This window comes from Capricornis sumatraensis, chromosome 9 (genome assembly GCF_032405125.1).
Source record: "Capricornis sumatraensis isolate serow.1 chromosome 9, serow.2, whole genome shotgun sequence".
NCBI lineage: Eukaryota > Metazoa > Chordata > Mammalia > Artiodactyla > Bovidae > Capricornis > Capricornis sumatraensis.
In genome coordinates this window covers 54,752,255-54,771,911 of record NC_091077.1, presented here as the reverse complement: position 1 = coordinate 54,771,911, position 19,657 = coordinate 54,752,255, and the positions used below count along the sequence as shown (strand labels likewise).

The window sequence follows — 19,657 nt, the reverse complement described above, 5'->3', positions numbered from 1 at the left end:
TGTGTGGTTGAAAAGTGGTGCTGCTGGGGCTAAATGCAAGCCTTCTGATCCAGAATCAGGTGTTTTCTCCAAAACTTTGTGTTACTAGGGAAAAGGCTTTCACAGAGCAACAAGGGGCTATCCATCCTGAGGGCAATGATGCTGCAGGAGTGTATCAAACAGGGTAACTCACTTTTCTGCAGAGGAAGAAGAATCTCTCCCAGTGCGCAGAATGGCATTGTGACACAGCACAGAGAATAACACTCCTCTAGAGCCTGCAGGTACCCACAGCCTGGGTGCAGGAGAAGATACCTTGACTGTAATGGACTTAGAACTGCATGATACACCACAAGTTACATTTGGCTGGGTGAATGAATGAGTGAGTGAATGAATGAAGGTATCCATGAGTGAATGAAGTTGAAAGAAAAAAAAATGTATTAGTCTGTAATCCAGGAATCTTAACCTTAGAAGAATATAGATGGGCTTCAGAGGACCCACGAAACCCTGAACTTTGAATACAGATTCATGTATTAATGTGCATTTTTCTGGAAAGAGGGTCTGAGTTCCATCGGAGTCTCAAAGATAGGGTTGAGCCTGAAGGTTAAATATCACTGGTATTAATTATAAGAGGCAAAGTTAATTTGTAGAAGAAAATTCTCTTTTTTTTTGTGACCAAAGAGGCATATTGTTAGTATGTTTTGGGATTAAGGAATCAAGCCCAGTCATGTTTAATAAGGGCTGGAGTTGAGAAAGGATTTTGGGGTCACATTTTTTGGCATACCAAGGGAAAGATAAAATCAAAGAAGGAATTATTTAGGATGGTATTACACAGAGAATGCCTGTAGGTTACAACATTTCCACCTTCCTTGGAGAATCATGAACCAAATTTTGAAATGAGATAGTAGGATTTTGATTCCCCAAACCTTATTTTTCATTTTTATAAAGTAAGCTTATAGTCCATCTTCTTGGAAGTGTTAGAGCACTCTTTCTCAGAGCAGAAGACTGGACTTAATCATCTATAAAACTGTCTTTCATAGTTGTAACATAATGGAAAGATTTCTGATAGAGAATGCCCCCTGGGCTGAGTTTCTATATGGTGAACTACATCTTGTTGTTATGGTAACTAATGCTCTAAATATAGCAAAAAGCACAAAAGAGTTCCATTTACAAGGCAACTTGAAATTGTTATGACAACAGTAGTTTTAAAAATAAGTAGATTAATGTTTGTGTTTTTCTTCTTTTTTCCCTATAATGAGTTTTATAAAGTCTTGGGCATGAATCAGACTGTCATCCTCCTAACTTAAAAATATAAAAACAAACAGAAACAGAGTCAGCACACTTTGAAAAGTTTTCTCCTTTAAGGAAAGAATAGTTAAATCAATTATGTTGTGTGTGTATGATAGAATAATACTAACACTAAAGTGCATATTATGTATCATGACTCAAGAAGAGTCTACAGGATATACACAAAAATATTAACACAATAATCTTTAGATGGTAATATTACAAGTCACACACATAGAGCTGGTCTTTCTTTTTTAATTTATTGAAATATAGTTCATATATCATAAAATTTATCTACTTTAAGTATTCACTTCAGTGGTCTTTAATGTATTCAGAGTTGTGCAAGCATCACTATGGTCTGCTTATAGAAAATTTTCACCAACCCCAAATAAAACCCCATCTCTATTAGTAGTCATTCCTCTTTCTTGATTCCATATACCCAACCTAGACCCTGGCAACTACTATTTTACTTTCTATCCCTTTGTATTTGCCTGTACTAAAGGATTCGCATACATGGTATCATGCAAAATGTGGTCTCTTGAGTTTGTTTCATTGGGGAGTTTTAGGAGAAATGGTGCTACCCACCGTAGTAGCTATAGAAGAGGACCAGTGACCTACATGGGAATTCCCACCCTCCTGGCAACTCTGACTGGTTGAAGAGTAACTGATCCGGGTAACAATCCGGGTCTTTCTCTAGATCTAAAATGCACTGAAGGGAGAGAAACCTACACTTGACTTTGGGAGTGTTAAGCCTGCAGATCTGGATTTACAGTTGTTGAAAACCATTGTCCCTGCTGTGTAGATGAAGCCTGTTGGCACAGAAAAGAATACAAGCTACAACTGAGGGGCACAGCATAGTTTAAGTCTCTGGGTCTGAACTTCCAACTATGAGAAACAATAATTTCCCCTTTTATTTAGATATATATTTTTTGTAGTTAAAAAAAACCATGCTTGTGTGTGTTTTAATGAAAAATATATATTACTTTTGAAAAAAAAAAGTTCTATTTTAGTTCTTTCGTACAATGTCTCTCTGGGGTACCTGTATAAATGTACAAAGAATTTGTCTCATTATGTTATCATAACCTTCATATTCATAATTTTTCACACTCTTTGTTGTGAAATTTATTTCCATCACTTCTTCATCTGAGAATAATTCTCATGTAACAAGTGACATGTGATGATGTGTGAAAGATGATACTGTGAAAGTGCTGCACTCAATATGCCAGCAAATTTGGAAAACTCAGCAGTGGCCACAAGACTGGAAAAGGTCAGTTTTCATTCCAATCCCAAAGAAAGGCAATGCCAAAGAATGCTCAAACTACCACACAATTGCACTCATCTCACATGCTAGTAAAGTAATGCTCAAAATTCTCCAAGCCAGGCTTCACCAATACGTGAACCATGAACTTCAAGATGTTCAAGCTGGATTTAGAAAAGGCAGAGGAACCAGAGATCAAATTGCCAACATCCATTGGATCATCGAAAAAGCAAGAGTTCCAGAAAAATGTCTACTTCTGCTTTATTGACTATGCAAAGTCTTTGACTATGTGGACCACAACAAACTGGAAAATTCTGAAAGAGATGGAATAGCAGAGCACCTGACCTGCCTCTTGAGAAATCTGTATGCAGGTCAGGAAGCAACAGTTAGTACTGGACATGGAACAACAGACTGGTTCCAAATAGGAAAAGGAGTACATCAAGGCTATATAATGTTTATTATACCCTGCTTATTTAACTTATATGCAGAGTATATCATGAGAAATGCTGAGTTGGATGAAGCACAAGCTGGAATCAAGATTGCCAGGAGAAATATCAATAACCTCAGATATGCAAATAACACCTTATGGTAGAAAGTGAAGAACTAAAGAGCTTCTTGATGAAAGTGAAAGAGAAGAGTGAAAAAGTTGGCTTAAAGCTCAACATTCAGAAAACTAAGATCATGGCATCTGGTCCCATCACTTCATGGCAAATAGATGGGGAAACAGTAGAAACCGTGATAGACTTCATATTTTGGGGCTCCAAAATCACTGCAGATGGTGATTGCAGCCATGAAATTAAAAGATGTTTGCTCCTTGGAAGAAAAGCTATGACCAACCTAGACAGCATATTCGAAAGCAGAGGCTTACTTTGCCAACAAAGGTCCATCTAGTCAAGGCTATGGTTTTTTCAGTAGTCATGTATGGATGTGAGAGTTGGACTCTAAAGAAAGCTGAGCACTGAAGAACTGATGCTTTTTGAACTGTGGTGTTGGAGAAGACTCTTGAAAGTCCCTTGGACTGCACGGAGATCCAACTAGTCCATCCTAAAGGAAATCAGTCCTGAATATTCATTGGAAGGACTGATGCTGAAGCTGAAACTCCAATATTTTGGCCACCTAATGCAAAGAACTGACTCATTTGAAAAGACCCTGATGCTGAGAAAGATTGAAGGCAGGAGGAGAATGGGACAACAGAGGATGAGATGGTTGGATGGCATCACTGACTCAGTGGACATGAGTTTGAGTAAACTCTGGGAGTTGGTAATGGACAGGGAAGCCTGACATGCTGCAGTCTGTGGGGTCTTGTCAAGGAGCTGGACAACACTGAGCGATTGAACTGAACTGATCAAGTGGCAATTTCAAAATCAATATTTCTGGGAAATTGGAAAAGTCAAATTGTCTTTTTTTTCCTGTTCTTTGTGGCACTTTATCTCTTTTATGAATTTGTGGCAAGCACTACTTATTGTCAACCCACAAGCCATTCCATTATTCTTTTTCTTAACAAAATTCCACTTCTGTTAAAGCTTTGGATGACTCTGTGAGGTTGGGGAATTTTCTGTCCCTATCACCAGGTGGGGAATCTTGACTGGCCCCAACCAAACTTGGTACTTCATCCCTTGGTATTAAAGATTGACTTGGGAAATAAGCTGATGACCCAGTTAAGGCTCATGAAAAACAAAGGGAAGTTTTCTGAAGTGCTTTGGAGACAGGTTTTGCCACCTTGATAAAAACAGATCCCTTCTTGACTTTGGATGGAGTTGCATGAAAAAGTTATGCTTAAAGCTCTTTCGAAGCCCTGAAGGGATAAGCCTGCAGATAAGAGATAGCATGCTAATGATGCCAGTGCAGAAAAATGGAAAACATCCATTAGGTCCTTGACAGAGCTGTCAAGGCGCAGAATTAATCAACCCTAGATGTTCCTACCATGAGGCTTCTCATTCTATAAAATGTTATTTATGCCACATGAGTCTGTGTATAGTTGTGCAGATGTTACTCTGCTCTCTGCTCCCTATGCTATATGTTCTGATGTAGATTGAGTTTGCCTAGAGAAAGAGGCATCTTGTTCTCATTTGCACAAAAACACAGAATAAACTAGAAGTCTTGCTTTGAGTCAAATGTAATACTCTGTGCAATTAAAGTATCCAAATTGGATACATAATCATTCATAGTTTCTTGTAGTTTACTATGTAACTTGTGTGCCACTAAGACAGTAAACTTCAGGAGGGGCAGGAACAAAGGCATGTGTCAATCCATCCTATGTGGTTGGCACTCAAGTGATGATAAATGCTTAATGGTCAAAAAGAATGGGAATATCCAAATAGTGCCACCACAGGCTATGCTTATGTCAAACATCTGTATACTTGAGAATATCTAGATGGCTGACTAAATATTTTTCATCTTAATCTGGACATTTTGGCATCGAGTAATGTAACCCCAAAGTTAGCCTGAAGAAATCAGGGGCTCTCATTCTTCTACTCTTAAATGTGGTGAGATGCTGAACTGTCACACAGATGAATGATGCCTGTTTAACATGCTGTCAACCTAACTCTTAGGGAATTTCCTCCAGGGGAGCAAAAGGCAGCCAAGGGTCCTTTAGGAAATCTTTCTTCTTTCCAGATGTTGAGTATATGACATGATATGTTCTAGTGTGTTACTGAAGGAAAAAACTGGCGAGAATGCAAAAAAGGAAATTTATATCTAAAATCAAAGTTCCTCCATCAGATCAGATGTCTCTGTTTAAGTGTCAGAATAATTGCTGACTTTTTTCTCTTCTGTTACCCTTCACACATTTTCTCTCCGTATTGTCACAGATCCATATTGTCAGATTAGGTGAATAACAGAAAAGTAACAATAGGGTTAATCAAAGTAGTTTAAAAGAGAAAGGAAATCATCCCAATCATTCTTAATTACCTTATCATACATTCCTTGTCCTAAAGGGTGTTTTTATTTAAAATCCTAGTTCAGGCACATTTGAAGATGCAGATTAATTTTTATCATATTTGAAATCAAATGTATGTATAGTATTAAATTTATGAGATCATATTATCTTTTCTTTTGAGTTCCAAATTCTGAGAATTTAAATTCAAGCTTTCAACATTTTAGAGCTGAAAACAGAAAGAACAGGATGGTGTTGAGATGAGGACCTTTTTTTGTTGTAAGTCAGTTCAGTCAGTCAGTTCAGTCACTCAGTCGTGTCCGACTCTTTGCGACCCCATAAATCGCAGCATGCCAGGCCTCCCTGTCCATCACCAACTCCCAGGGTTCACTCAAACTCACGTCCATCAAGTTGGTGATGCCATCCAGCCATCTCATCCTCTGTCGCCCCCTTCTCCTCCTGCCCCCAATCCCTCTCAGCATCAGAGTCTTTTCCAATGAGTCAACTCTTCACATGAGGTGGCCAAAGTACTGGAGTTTCAGCTTTAGCATCATTCCTTCCAAAGAACATCCAGGGCTGATCTCCTTTAGAATGGACTGGTTGGATCTCCTTGTAAGTGGTATCCCATAAATCCAATGACTTAAGCAAAAGGGCAATTATTATTTCATATATATAAATAATACAAAGGGTAAGGCTAGCTTCAGTTACAGCTTCATCCTGAGTTTGAGCAATGTCCATAGGCTTTCTTCATTGTAGTGATTCAATTCCCATGTTTCTCATAGTAACAAAATGGCTGCATTTGCTTCAGCTCCTGCTTATTTTCAAGTTCACACTTAGTGAAAAAAGAAGACTGTTTCTACTCAAGGATTGCCAGTCAAAATTTTATGACATCTCATTGGTCTATAAGGTTCATGTATTCATTCCTGAATCAATTACAATGATCATGGGAATAAGAGCCACTGCTTAGCCTGAGTTGAAGGAGAAGTGCATGTCCCATGAGGTAGGGGCAAGGGAAATTCCCTAGTTTAAATTAGGGGCTATATTCAGAAGAAGTAGGAATGAATATGGGGAAGGCAAACAAATTTTGCTTCATATATTCAGAACATTCACATATACAGAAGAAAAAGCACACATAGAGAAGAAAAAGAAAACAAGAAAGAAAAAATGGATCCCACCAGCTAGAGCTAAAAAATTACTCAACTGTCAACTGGAATGAGCAGAAGGAAAGCATACAGATAGTGCCCACAGGGGCAGGGGAAATAAAAAAGATAATAAAGCATAATGTTTTTTTTTTTAATTTGTACAGTGTATAAAGAATGGCATTTTATTAGGGAGAGGCAATAATGTCCACAATGCTTTTCTCATTTATCTATCACTATACCTCAGATATGCAGATGACACCACCGTTATGGCAGAAAGTAAAGAAGAACTAAAGAGCCTCTTGATGAAAGTGAAAGAGGAGAGTGAAAAAGCTGGCTTAGAGCTCAACATTCAGAAAACTAAGATCATGGCATCTGGTCCCATTACTTCATGGCAAATAGATGAGGAAACAATGGAAACAATGAGAGACTTTATTTTGGGGGACTCCAAAATCACTGCAGATGGTGACTGCAGCCATGAAATTAAAAGACGCTTGCTCCTTGGAAGAAAAGCAATGACCAAACTAGACAGCATATTAAAAAGCAGAGCCATTACTTTGCCAACAAAGGTCCATCTAGTCAAAGCTACAGTTTTTCCAGTAGTCAGGTATGGATATGAGAGTTGGACTATGAAGAAAGCTGAGCGCTGAAGAATTGACGCTTTTGAACTGTGGTGTTGGAAAAGACTCTTGAGAGTCCCTTGGACTGCAAGGAGATCCAACCAGTCCATCCTAAAGGAGATCAGTCCTGGGTGTTCATTGGAAGGACAGATGTTGAAGCTGAAACTCCAATACTTTGGCCACCTGATGCAAAGAACTGACTCATTGGAAGAAACCCTGATGCTGGGAAAGATTGAAGGCAGGAGGAGAGGGGATGACAGAGGATGAGATGGTTGGATGGCATCATGGACTCAATGGACATGAGTTTGAGTAAACTCCGGGAGTTGGTAATGGACAGGGAAGATTGGCGTGCTGCAATCCATGGGGTCACAAACAGTCGGACACGACTGAACAATTGAACTGAATTGAACTGAACTGAACTGAAAGGGAAATGGCAATATGCATTGCTTTGTGAAACTGCTTTATAAATCGAGGGGATGACAATCCTTTAGACAACTTAATATTCATATAACAAGATTCACATTCTATGTGTAAACACTACACCAAGTATTTGAATATAAGACTTTATTTTAATAAAGTTTATATTTAAAATAGAATTTTAACCTGTCTACTCACAAAACCTAATTCAAAACATGATACATTTATCCTTCTAGCTGATTTGATGTTCAGTTGAGTTTCGTTCAGTTCAGTTGCTCAGTCGTGGCCCACTCTTTGCGACCCCATGAATCACAGCACGCCAAGCTGACATTTTCCAGTCCTGTGGCCACTGCTGAGTTTTTCAAATTTGCTGGCATACTGAGTGCAGCACTTTTACAGCATCATCATTCAGGATTTGAAATAGCTCAACTGAAATTCTATCACCTCCACTAGCTTTGTTCATAGTGATGTTTTCTAAGGCCCACTTGACTTCACATTCCAGGATATCTGGCCCTAGGTGAATGATTATCCTCACTTTGTAATTGTTTTATATTAAGAATATGTCCTAAATGAAGTCTATAATTTTTATTAGAAAACATTTCCCTTTATTCTTAAAGAGTGCTTTTTAAAATCAAGGCACCAACAAGAACTACTTTCAGATGGTACAGAATTTCTTATTTCTTGAGGACTCTGTGGTTGGCCATTTCTTTATTAGTTGCCTGCAGTGAGACATCTTCCTGTGGCAAACAGGAAGAAGCTCAATATTGGCTTCTCCTTCCATAACTCCCACTTCTGATGACTTCTGGACCAGAGTCTCTTCCATCATATCATTCCTCATGTGCCTGCTACCACCTAAGTTTCCACTCTTCATTGGATCATAGTTAGAAGCCTACTGGTTATAATTTCCAAAATCATAATTTCCATAACTTCCATAATTTCCTCCTCCATAGTTGTCATCACTACCTTTGTAGCCCTCACCCTGGTTGCCATATCCAGGTCTTTCACCACCATATCCTCCTTTTCCTCCATAACCAGGGCTATCTCCAAAACTGCAACCTCCAGGCCCTCCTCCATACCCATTCAGTTCAGTTCAGTTCAGTCGCTCAGTCATGTCTGACTCTTTGCGACCCCGTGAATCTCAGCACACCAGGCCTCCCTGTCCATCACCAACTCCCGGAGTTCACTCAGACTCACATCCATCGAGTCCGTGATGCCATCCAGCCATCTCATCCTCTGTTGTCCCCTTCTCCTCCCTCCCTCAATCCCTCCCAGCATGAGAGTCTTTTCCAATGAATCAACTCTTCAAATGAGGTGGCCAAAGTACTGGAGTTTCAGCTTTAGCATCATTCCCTCCAAAGAAATCCCAGGGCTGATCTCCTTCAGAATGGACTGGTTGGATCTCCTTGCAGTCCAAGGGACTCTCAAGAGTCTTCTCCATCACCACAGTTCAAAAGCATCAATTCTTCAGCGCTCAGCCTTCTTCACAGTCCAACTCTCACATCCATACATGACCACTGGAAAAACCATAGCCTTGACTAGACGGACCTTTGTTGGCAAAGTAATGTCTCTGCTTTTGAATATGCTATCTAGGTTGGTCATAACTTTTCTTCCAAGGAGTAGGGGCTTTTATCCATCCCCAAATCCACCACGACTTTCATATCCATCAGACCCTCCTCTTAAGTTACTTCTAGGCTCTAGTCCAAAATTTTCATCCCCACCACCACCATGACAATCTCTAAAACCAAAGCCACCTCCTTTTCCATTTCTAGAACTTTGTACTAGGAAGTACATTTCTTGTCTAGACAAAACCTTTCTAACTACTGCATTATGACCAAGATAGCATGTTATTTCTGCAACACAATCTTATCCACAGGATCATGGTTATCAAAAGTAGCAAATTCAAACCCTCTTTTCTTTCCAGACTGCCTATCAGTAATTATCTCAATGGTATCAATTTTTCCATGTTCCTCAAAGTAAGCTCTAAGATGATGTTCCTCAGCATCTTCTTTATTCCACTAACAGCTTCTTCACAGTTACATATGCGTGGGTGTGTATACTAAGTTGCTTTAGTCAGTGTTAGACTCTTTGTGACTCCATGGACTGTAGCCCGCCAGGCTCCTCTGTCCATTGGATTCTTCAACCAAGAACACTGTAGTGGGTTGCCATGCTCTCCCCCAGGGGATCTTCCCGACCCAGGGATCGAACTTGGGTCTCTTATGTCCCCTGCTTTGGCAGGTGGGTTCTATACCATGAGCACCACGTGGGAAGCCCCATAGTTACATGAGCCCCTGGCTTTCCAGATTCCCCTCTTGCAATAGCACATTTTGGCTCAACCACTGTCCCATCAACTGAATGAGGTCCTGTGGCCATGGCAGCCTCAACCTCAGCCATGGATGAAAAAGTTACAAAATCAAACGTTTCTTATCTTTTACTTGCCGGATCCCTCATAACTACATCTGTAAGTTTTCCTCATTGCTTGTTCCTCAGACTTTCCTCTATAGGTTCAAAGCGCAAGCCACCGATAGAGTTTATGGAGTAGTTCCATTTCTCTGTCCATCGCGGACTCAGACGCTTTAGGCTGCATTCGTCGTAGGAGAGAAAGAGACCTCCGCGGAGGAACACGAACCCGGACTCATTCTGATGCCGGGGCGAGAGCTGCCGCCGCTGGAGAAACGACACTGACGAAACCTCTAGGGGCATCTCCGCTGGGTTCTGGCGCTGTTGCTACTCAGTATAACATTTTTTAAAAAAGAAAAGGTGCCTCCACTGGCTGGAGCTTGGAGATGGTTCTTGTCAGCCAGTAGGCCCCTGGTTGTGTGCCAAATTAGATTCCTGCCAGACACCTTTCAGGTGAACAAATGGCAACCTACTCCAGTATTCTTGCCTGGAGAATCCCATGGAAAGAGGAGCCTGGCAGGCTACAGTCCATGGGGCCCCTAGAGTCAGACACTACTTAGGGATTAAACCACCACCACATATAGTCGGCTTCTTTCCAGAGGCTACCGCCTCACTAAACCCTGTCTGGGTGAGTTCGAGTGTGAGCCCTTTAAGAGGCGTCTCCCAGGTTCCTGTAGCCTTGTGGTCTACGGACACAAGCCCTGCTGGTTTTCAAAGTTGGATGTTTTGAGGAACCGACTCTCAGGTACAGGATTTGAAAGACTCTCAGGTACAGGTGCCGTGTGTGGGGATCAAACTCTTCTCCTCAGGGAGAAGCTCTGGGTTTTCTGTTCACTCCTGATTGTGGGGGATTGTGCTGGGGACGGTGTTTATGGGGAGATTATGTCCCAGCCGTTCCTGTTTGATCTGACCTTGCTGCAGAGTCGCTGTGTCCACGGGAGGGCATAACTCAACCTCCTCCTTCTTGAGCCGGAGCGTCTTTCTTCTGCTCGGGGACATGACAGCTCCAGGTTCTCGGCCCCTGGACTCAGAGACTTACACTAGAAGTGCCTTGGTTCTCAGGGTCTCAGGCCCAGCCTGGATTATCCCAGTGGCTCTTCTGAGTCTCCAGGTTGTAGGTGGCAGGTTGTCAGATTTCTCTGGCTTCATTCATAATGTGTGTGCGTGCTTGGTGGCTAAGTCATGCCAGACTCTGTAGCCTGCTAGCCGCCTGTCCACATGATTTTTCAGGCGAGAATACTGGAGTGGGTTTTCGTTTCCTAACTCAGGGGATCTTCCCCACCCAGGGATTGACCCCCTGTCTCCTCCATTGGAGATGGATTCTTTACCACTGAGCCACCTGGAAATCCCTCATTCTTAACACTGGAACCAATTCTGATAATGTCTCCTCTTGAATACAGCTCTATCCTGTTGGTTCTGTTTTCTCTGGAGAGCCCTGACTAATGCGCTGCCATGATCAAGTAAGGCAAATCTAGTGAACTGAGACAACGCTCAATATTTCAGGGTTATGTAGGTAAAATATCCAAAGGGTTTGGCTGGTTTCTCTGTTTTGAGTCTCAAAAGGCCAGAAGCAGGTGTCAGCAGGCTATGTTCCCCTTTGGAAACTCTACGGGGAGGATCTGTTTCCAAGCTCCTTTGTGCTGTGGAGAGAATTCATTTCCTCACAGCTGCAGGTGGAGAAGGAAATGGTGACCCACTCCAGTACTCCTGCCTGGAAAATTCCATGGACAGAGGAGCCTGGCGGGTTACAGTCCATAGGGGCATCACATAAAAGTCAGACATGACCAAGCACACACGTGCACACACATCTGCAGGACTAGGTTCTGTGTCTTTGATGGCTGTCAGCTGGGGCCGCCCTTATCCCTAGAACTCATTCACCAGTACCTGCCCAGAACCTGCTGTATCTTAGAACCAGCCATGGCATCACAGCCTCCTCACACTATTCGCATCTCTGTCTCTTCTGGTCTTCAGGGCTCCTGTAATCACATTGGGCCCATCTGATAATACAGAAGTATTTCCCTATGGTAAGGCCAATTGATTAGTAGCTTCAATTCCATTGCAAAGTCCCTTTTGTCATGTTAGGAGCAAAAGCCACGGAGACCAAAATCCTACCTACCAGATTAGGATGGGTTTGGATGGGTTTAACTGCCTCTAGCAATGTAAGAATTTCCATTTCCTCATTCTCCTCAAACAGGTCATTTTAGTCAAACAATGAGGACTGCAAACAGACTTTACATATAATAGGTGAAAAGCCATCTCAGTGTTGCTTGTGTTTCATAGATTATTAATAAAGTGGGATTTAAGGCACATTTGATGCCCTTTTCCAGTCAATATGCGAAAATCCAGACAGCGGGACTGGGGACTGTGCAGTAGGAGTGTAAATTGTGGTGATTTCTCTGCCTGGCAGCTGGGCGTGAAGAAGGAGCAGTTTAGAATGGCAGCGGACAGCCAGAACAGATGGACAGCAGCTGAATCAATCAAGAAGCGATTGCAATCTATGGTAAGTTCACCAGGACTGCTCTCGCCAAGTGCTGGCATGTGTTTTGATACAAAAACCCACAAAGCCCTGTCTTTGTTTTAGCGTCTTGTGCCAAATGTGCCATAACATACATCACAGACTATTTATTTCTCACTTAAAAAAAAATTGATGCCAGGTTCAGGTTGCTTTCAAAACAAAGGATGTGAGGAACAGAAATTTAAACTGCAGGATGACTGCTGAAGGAAGAAAAGACAAATGCATTAAGGAGCAAAGCACAGCCAGGCTTTTGATGGTTTGACGTAAACTTTGTAAGATAAATACAAGCATTTTAAACAAATGTCCTGCATTTTATACAGAGTCCTGCATTTTATACAGAGAGCTGATTTCATGAAAAAAGTCCTGCATTTTATACAGAGAGCCGATTACATGACAAAAAAATTGATAGCATCTTGGTACTCCTTTCATAGAGACTGGGAAACTACACATAGATTTGGATTTTACCTAAACATGTAGTTAGGGAAGCATTTGGTGCAAATGACATGGATTAGGTAACAAAAAGGCTGTAAGTTCAAAGCCTTTCCCTTGGCATTGCTTTTATCAGCAAAGTGAGTGAAAAATTAGGTCAGGGTGATTATTTTTTTAAAGGGCTGTCATTTTTTAAAATAAATAATATTTATTTATTTATTTTTGGCTGTGTTGGGTCTTCGCTGGTACTTGGGCTTTTCCCTAGTTGCGATAAGTGGGGTCTAGTCTTTGTTGCAGTGCTTGCCTTCTCGTTGTAATGGCTTCTCTTGTAGAACATGAGCTCTAGGGCATGTGGGCTTCAGTAGTTGCGGCAGCTGGGCTCAATAGTTGCCCTTAGTTGTGGTGCACAGGTTTAGTTGCTCTGTAGCACGTGGGGTCTTCCTGGACCAGGTGTTGAACCCGTGTCTTCTGCATTGGCAGGCAGATCCTTTACCAATAAGCCACCCGGGGAGCCCTGGACTGTTATTTTAACCCTGCTGATACATTGTCTGAAATATCAGACCAAGGTTCCTAGTATGGCAACTATATATGTAGACTTTGCCTTTTGGCAATCCACAGTATGCTGTGCTATAGCAATATTATAGTAATGTAGTAGTACCTGTACTATTACTGTAACTATTTTGTGCACAGCCAATATTCATTTGATGCATTAATTTGACTTTAAGTTCAATTCAGTCGCTCAGTTGTGTCTGACTCTGAGACCCCATGGGCTACAGCATGCCAGGCTTCCCTATCCATCATCCAACCAGTAAATCCTAAAGGAAATCAGTCCTGAATATTCATTGGAAGGACTGATGCTGAAGCTGAAACTCTAATACTTCAGCCACCTGATGCAAAGAACTGACTCCTTGGAAAAGACCCTGATGCTGGGTAAGACTGGCAGGAGGAGAAGGGGATGACAGATGATGAGATGGTTGGAATTTGGCTTTACTTAGAAAAATAACAGAAATATGTCTGTAATTATGTTAATATTGTGGTACTGACTGGAAGAGGGCTTTCAAAAGGCAGATCATGTTCTGTTTTCAGAATTGAGTGTTATACATGTCTGTTCACTTTGTGAACCTGTGCACTTATAATATATGCACTTTCCTGAATTCAGCCTATAATTAAATAAAGCATATAAACAAAAAAAGAAGGGTACATGGCAAGGATGGAAGATTAAATTTGGTCCCATTTTTAAGTTGTGGAAAAATCTTCAAAATTACAGGCGGCTATAACAGACTGGTTCCAAATAGGAAAAGGAGTATGTCAAGGCTGTATATTGTCACCCTGCTTATTTAACTTATATGCAGAGTACATCATGAGAAATGCTGGGCTGGAAGAAACCCAAGCTGGAATCAAGATTGCTGGGAGAAATATCAATAACCTCAGATATCCAGGTGACACCACCCTTATGGCAGAAAGTGAAGAGGAGCTAAAAAGCCTCTTGATGAAAGTGAAAGAGGAGAGCGAAAAAGTTGGCTTAAAGCTCAACATTCAGAAAACGAAGATCATGGCATCCGGTCCCATCACTTCATGGGAAATAGATGGGGAAACAGTGGAAACAGTGTCAGACTTTATTTTTGGGGGGCTCCAAAATCACTGCAGATGATGACTGCAGCCATGAAATTAAAAGATGCTTACTCCTTGGAAGAAAAGTTATGACCAACCTAGATAGCATATTCAAAAGCAGAAACATTGCTTTGCCGACTAAGGTCCGTCTAGTCAAGGCTATGGTTTTTCCTGTGGTCATGTATGGATGTGACAGTTGGACTGTGAAGAAAGCTGAATGCTGAAGAATTGATGCTTTTGAACTGTGGTGTTGGAGAAGACTCTTAGTCCCTTGGATTGCAAGGAGATCCAATCCGTCCATTCTGAAGGAGATCAACCCTGGGATTTCTTTGGAAGGAATGATGCTAAAGCTGAAGCTCCAGTACTTTGGCCACCTCATTTGAAGAGTTGACTCATTGGAAAAGACTCTGATGCTGGGAGGGATTGGGGGCAGGAGGAGAAGGGGACGACTGAGGATGAGAAGGCTGGATGGCATCACGGACTCGATGGACGTGAGTCTGAGTGAACTCCGGGAGATGGTGATGGACAGGGAGGCGTGGTGTGCTGTGATTCATGGGGTCGCAAAGAGTTGGACACGACTGTGCAACTGAACTGACTGAACTGAACTGATAGGAAGTAGTTCCATCAATTCCAGAGATTGCAAACTTGTGGTATGTATGCCTTATTCTAACCCACCAATGTTTTTGGCCCATGGATTTAAACAAAGATTAATTGTGAACCATTAAAAATTGAGGGAATTTACATCAAAATCCAGATTGTAGGCTTCCTTTGAAAAGTTAGCAGGTCTTATACCACTGGGCTTACTTTGTCACATAGCCACAATCTGGGGGAACAATCTGCCTCCTGTACACAAGACCTGTACTTTCTACTCTGTCACAGCCTTCACCATGTCCCATGGTCCATCTGACTAAATGTGTGACCTGTATTGCCTGCCAGTCTGTCTGGTTAAATGTGCAATTACTGATATTCTGGTAGAAAATTATAGTGAAGCACATAGACCCAGATACCTGGTAGCTTTTTGATGTGAAGCAAGGTTTGGTTTCAAAGAACACAGTGTTCAATTCAGTTCAGTCAGTCAGTTGTGCCTGACTCTTTGTGACCCTATGGACTACAGCACGCTAGGCTTCCCTATCCATCACCAACTCCCGGGACTTGCTCAAACTCATGTCCATCCAGTTGGTGATGCCATCCAACCATCTCATCCTCTGTTGTCCCCTTCTCCTCCTGTCTTCTATCTTTCCCAGCATCAGGGTCTTTTCTAACGAATCAGTTCTTGTCAGGTGGCCAAAGTATTGAAGCTTCAGCATCAGTCCTTCCAATGAGTATTCAGGACTGATTTCCTTCAGGATGGACTGGTTGGATCTCCTTGCAGTCCAAGGGACTCTCAGGAGTCTTCTCCAACCCCACAGTTCAAAAGCATCAATTCTTCAGCACTCAGCTTTCTTTATAGTCCACTCTCACATCCAGACGTGACTACTGGAAAAACCACAGCTTTGACTAGATGGCAAAGTAATGTCTCTAGTTTTTAATATGCTGTCTAGGTTGGTCATAGATTTTCTTCCAAGGAGCAAGCGTCTTTTAATTTCATGGCTGCAATCACCATCTGCAGTGATTTTGGAGCCCCCAAAGTAGTCTGTCACTGTTTCCATTTTTTCTGTCTATTTGCCATGAAGTGATGGGACTGGATGCCATGATCTCAGTTTTCTGAATGTTGAGTTTTAAGGCACCTTTTTCACTTTCCTTTTTGACTTTCATCAAAAGGCTCTTTAGTTCTTCTTCACTTTCTGCTGTAAGGGTGGTGTCATCTGCATATCTGAGGTGATTGATATTTCTCTTGGCAATCTTGATTCCACCTTGTGCTTCATTCAGCCCAGCATTTCTCATGATGTACTCTGCATATAAGTTAAATAAGCAGGGTGACATTATACAGCCTTGACATACTCTTTTTCCTATTTGGAACCAGTCTGCTGTTTTATGTCCAGTTCTAACTGTTGCTTATTGACCTGCATACAGATTTCTCAGGAGGTAGGTCAGGTGGTCTGGTATTCCTATGTCTTGAAGAATTTTCCACAGTAAAGTATGGATTTGGTCATTTTATGGTTAACCACATCCAGGAAGCTAGTCTGAGTGGAGAATCTGAGTCTGTCAATTGATCTGTCCCATTTGGGGTTTTTAGAAATAGACAAAATCTTCATCATAGCCCACCATCCATATGTTCTGAACACCACTACGTATTGATTTGGAACCAAAGTGAGAGGGATGAATTCCAAATGAACCCAATGCATATGTTTGGAACAACCATTAAAAAAAAAATTAGCTTTTCAGGTTGCAGCTGTGGTGCTTTTATTAACCACATCTCCAATCCCTGGGATATAAGCCTCACGTAAAAATGAAGTGAGGCAAGACTTGGAATTGCTGTGGTTTGTGCTGGAGTGGTCTGAGTGGCCTGCCCACACAATCACATCAGAAGAGGTGAACTAAATCAGGATGACTGTGGAAAGAGAGCCTCAGTGGAATCAGCCATGGCCCTCAGCCTCCTTTATTGGAATCAGGGAACTGAGGGACGAAACCTGAAAACATAGATCTTGCTGTGGATAATGCTGGAAAGGCAATTACAGCTCCAGGGTATGAGGATGACAACCCATGTGCTGATCATTCATGTTCTTCCAACAACTGTTACCTAGTGTTTCTAGCTAATGTATGAACAGGTTCCAGTCTGAACAGGTCCCAGCTGCTGTCTCCTTTACAAAGAGAGTGAATGTTAGAAATGAGCAGATGCCTGCAGATGTGACTGGGAAAGCTCTCAAGTCCTGTGAGTTTCAGTATTTGTCTTTGTTCTCAAGCTATAGAGCTGCTGACATTTTCAAAAGGCTGTGCACATAGCATTGGTGTTCCTGTCCTATCTTGGTTTTAAAATACTGTGGATTTTATAGGTATTTTTTAAATGTGGGCTTTGCTAAATTTTTAGTTCTAAGATGGTCCTTCTGTAAATGGTTCTATGGTTTGGAAAATGGGGGTAGAATCCATCTTGTCATTTATGCCTGTTGTCTGTGAGGCCCAGTGAGGGGGACAAAAAAGAGGTGCTTCATCAAAATAAAATGCTTATATGGCTGGAGAGGTTTAATAGTGAAGCACTGATATTGACATTCTTCAGGTCATTTAGGCACCAGTATACAAAGCATCAAGTTACTTGCCCATGGTCACAAGACCAGTTAGCAGCAGGAATGACACTAGAACCCCAAATGTTTAGTTAAATCAGGCTACTTTTTGCCAAGTAAAGTTGAGAAGTAAAACAACAATATAAATAATTTCATTCAAGGACCATTTGGAGTGTGTCAACAAGATGACAAATATTTCTACAGAAAGTGAGGATTTATATCTATCAAAATACATATGTTGCCAAATATTTCCTCCTTTGGTGTCAAATATATCACAGCAATTGCTTCTGTTCTTTCTTTCTTTTTTTACGTCAGGTTTATATGTCTATTCTTTGCATTAATCCAGCACCGAAAGTATCCTACTTCCACCGCCTATAATCGTACTTCTTACCTTATATTAAAATGGCCTGTTTACTTGTCTGTGTCCATACTAGATGGTAAGCACAGAGGGTCCACAGAGCAAGGGATGTGCAGAACTTGTCACAAAAAAACAATTGTCAGGTTGTCAGAAATTTTTCAAGCTGGTTCACAACAACCTATCAACTTGAAATCCTCCATGAGGGAAGTATTTATATGACACAAATTGGCACATGGTATAAATCAGAGCTTCTTCTACCTCCCCATAGCCAGTTTTCAACATTTTCCAGCATCCCTGTGGTCAGAGACCTTATTTGTTTGACTCATCATGGTATCCTTAGTTGTGCCTGTTTCATAGTAGGTGCTCAGTAAACATTTGTTAAAGAGGTGAATGATACTTGAATAAAAGGTAAATGAGTGAAGGTGTCTGTTGGTTTCTTTCCAGTCCTGATTTCCAATAATTCTAGCAGAGGCAATGTACTGGACTCTCTTAGCAGAGATTCTATTAATAGTTTCTAGCAGACATGGGAAGTCCTTGGTCCTTGGAAACAAGTGAACCTGGATTTGACTCCCAGTTCTGTTATTAGTAGCTATGAATTGTAGGCATGTTATCTTTCTTCTTGAAGCCTCTGGGAATGTTTTTCCCCTTCTATAAAAAAAGTTCATTAATACAACTTGTGGTGCTGTCATGAGGGTTAAAGATATGGTATATAAGGTACCAGTGCACAGACTCATAGCCTCTGTGCAAAGCCACCCTCTTGGAGTCGTATCTCAAATGCCAGGTACATTTTCCTGCAGGCCTCAGACATTTCCCATGACACATTCAACTTTAATATATTCAAGTAGTAGTTAGTAGTTTGTCGTTCAGTCGTGTCTGAGTCTTTGTGACCCCATGGACTGTAGCCTACTAGGCTACTCCCTCCATGGGATTCTCCAGGCAAGAATACTGGAGTGGGTTGCCATTTCCTTCTCCAGGGGATCTTCCTGACCCAGGGATTGAACCCAGGTCTCCCGCACTGCAGGCAGACGCTTTAACCTCTGAGCCACCAGGGAACTTATTTATTATTTGAAACTTTCTTTCTTGACAAAAGAGACAGACCAGGGACCTTACCTGTCTGCTTTGCTGCTCTATCTCCGGTGCCTTGAATGGTGCCTGTTACACATCGTAACTCTTGATAAATACTCTTTGAATAAGTAAATGAACAAACAATGAATAAATTATGTTCTTATTTATTAGGAAGTAGTCTATAGCATTGCTCAGAAACTGTGTACCACAGACCAAATACAGCCTGCCACCTATTTTTGAAAATAAAATTTTACTGGAACATAGTCATAGTCATTCATTTATGACTTGCTCTGGTGACTTTTACATGACAGAAGCAAACCTGAGTAATTATAACAAAGATCATATGGCATATAAAGCTGAAAACTTTTACTACCTGGACTTTTATAGTAAAAGAAAAAAATAATGTTACTGACCTCTGATCTATAAGATCATCTTAGAAAGGCACTAGTTTAAAGTTCAGAAAACTGAGGAATTTTCTCAGCATTGCTAAATAAATTGGTGGTGATAGGGAAGAGGAAACAGGTCTTAGCTCAATGAAGCATATTATCCTAA

At 41.3% G+C, this 19,657-nt stretch overlaps 1 pseudogene; it reads right to left on the bottom strand.

Annotated features, from left to right (window-relative positions):
- Positions 1-8,227: 8,227 nt before the first annotated feature.
- LOC138086319 (heterogeneous nuclear ribonucleoproteins A2/B1 pseudogene) lies at positions 8,228-10,129 on the bottom strand (annotated as a pseudogene).
- Positions 10,130-19,657: the final 9,528 nt, after the last annotated feature.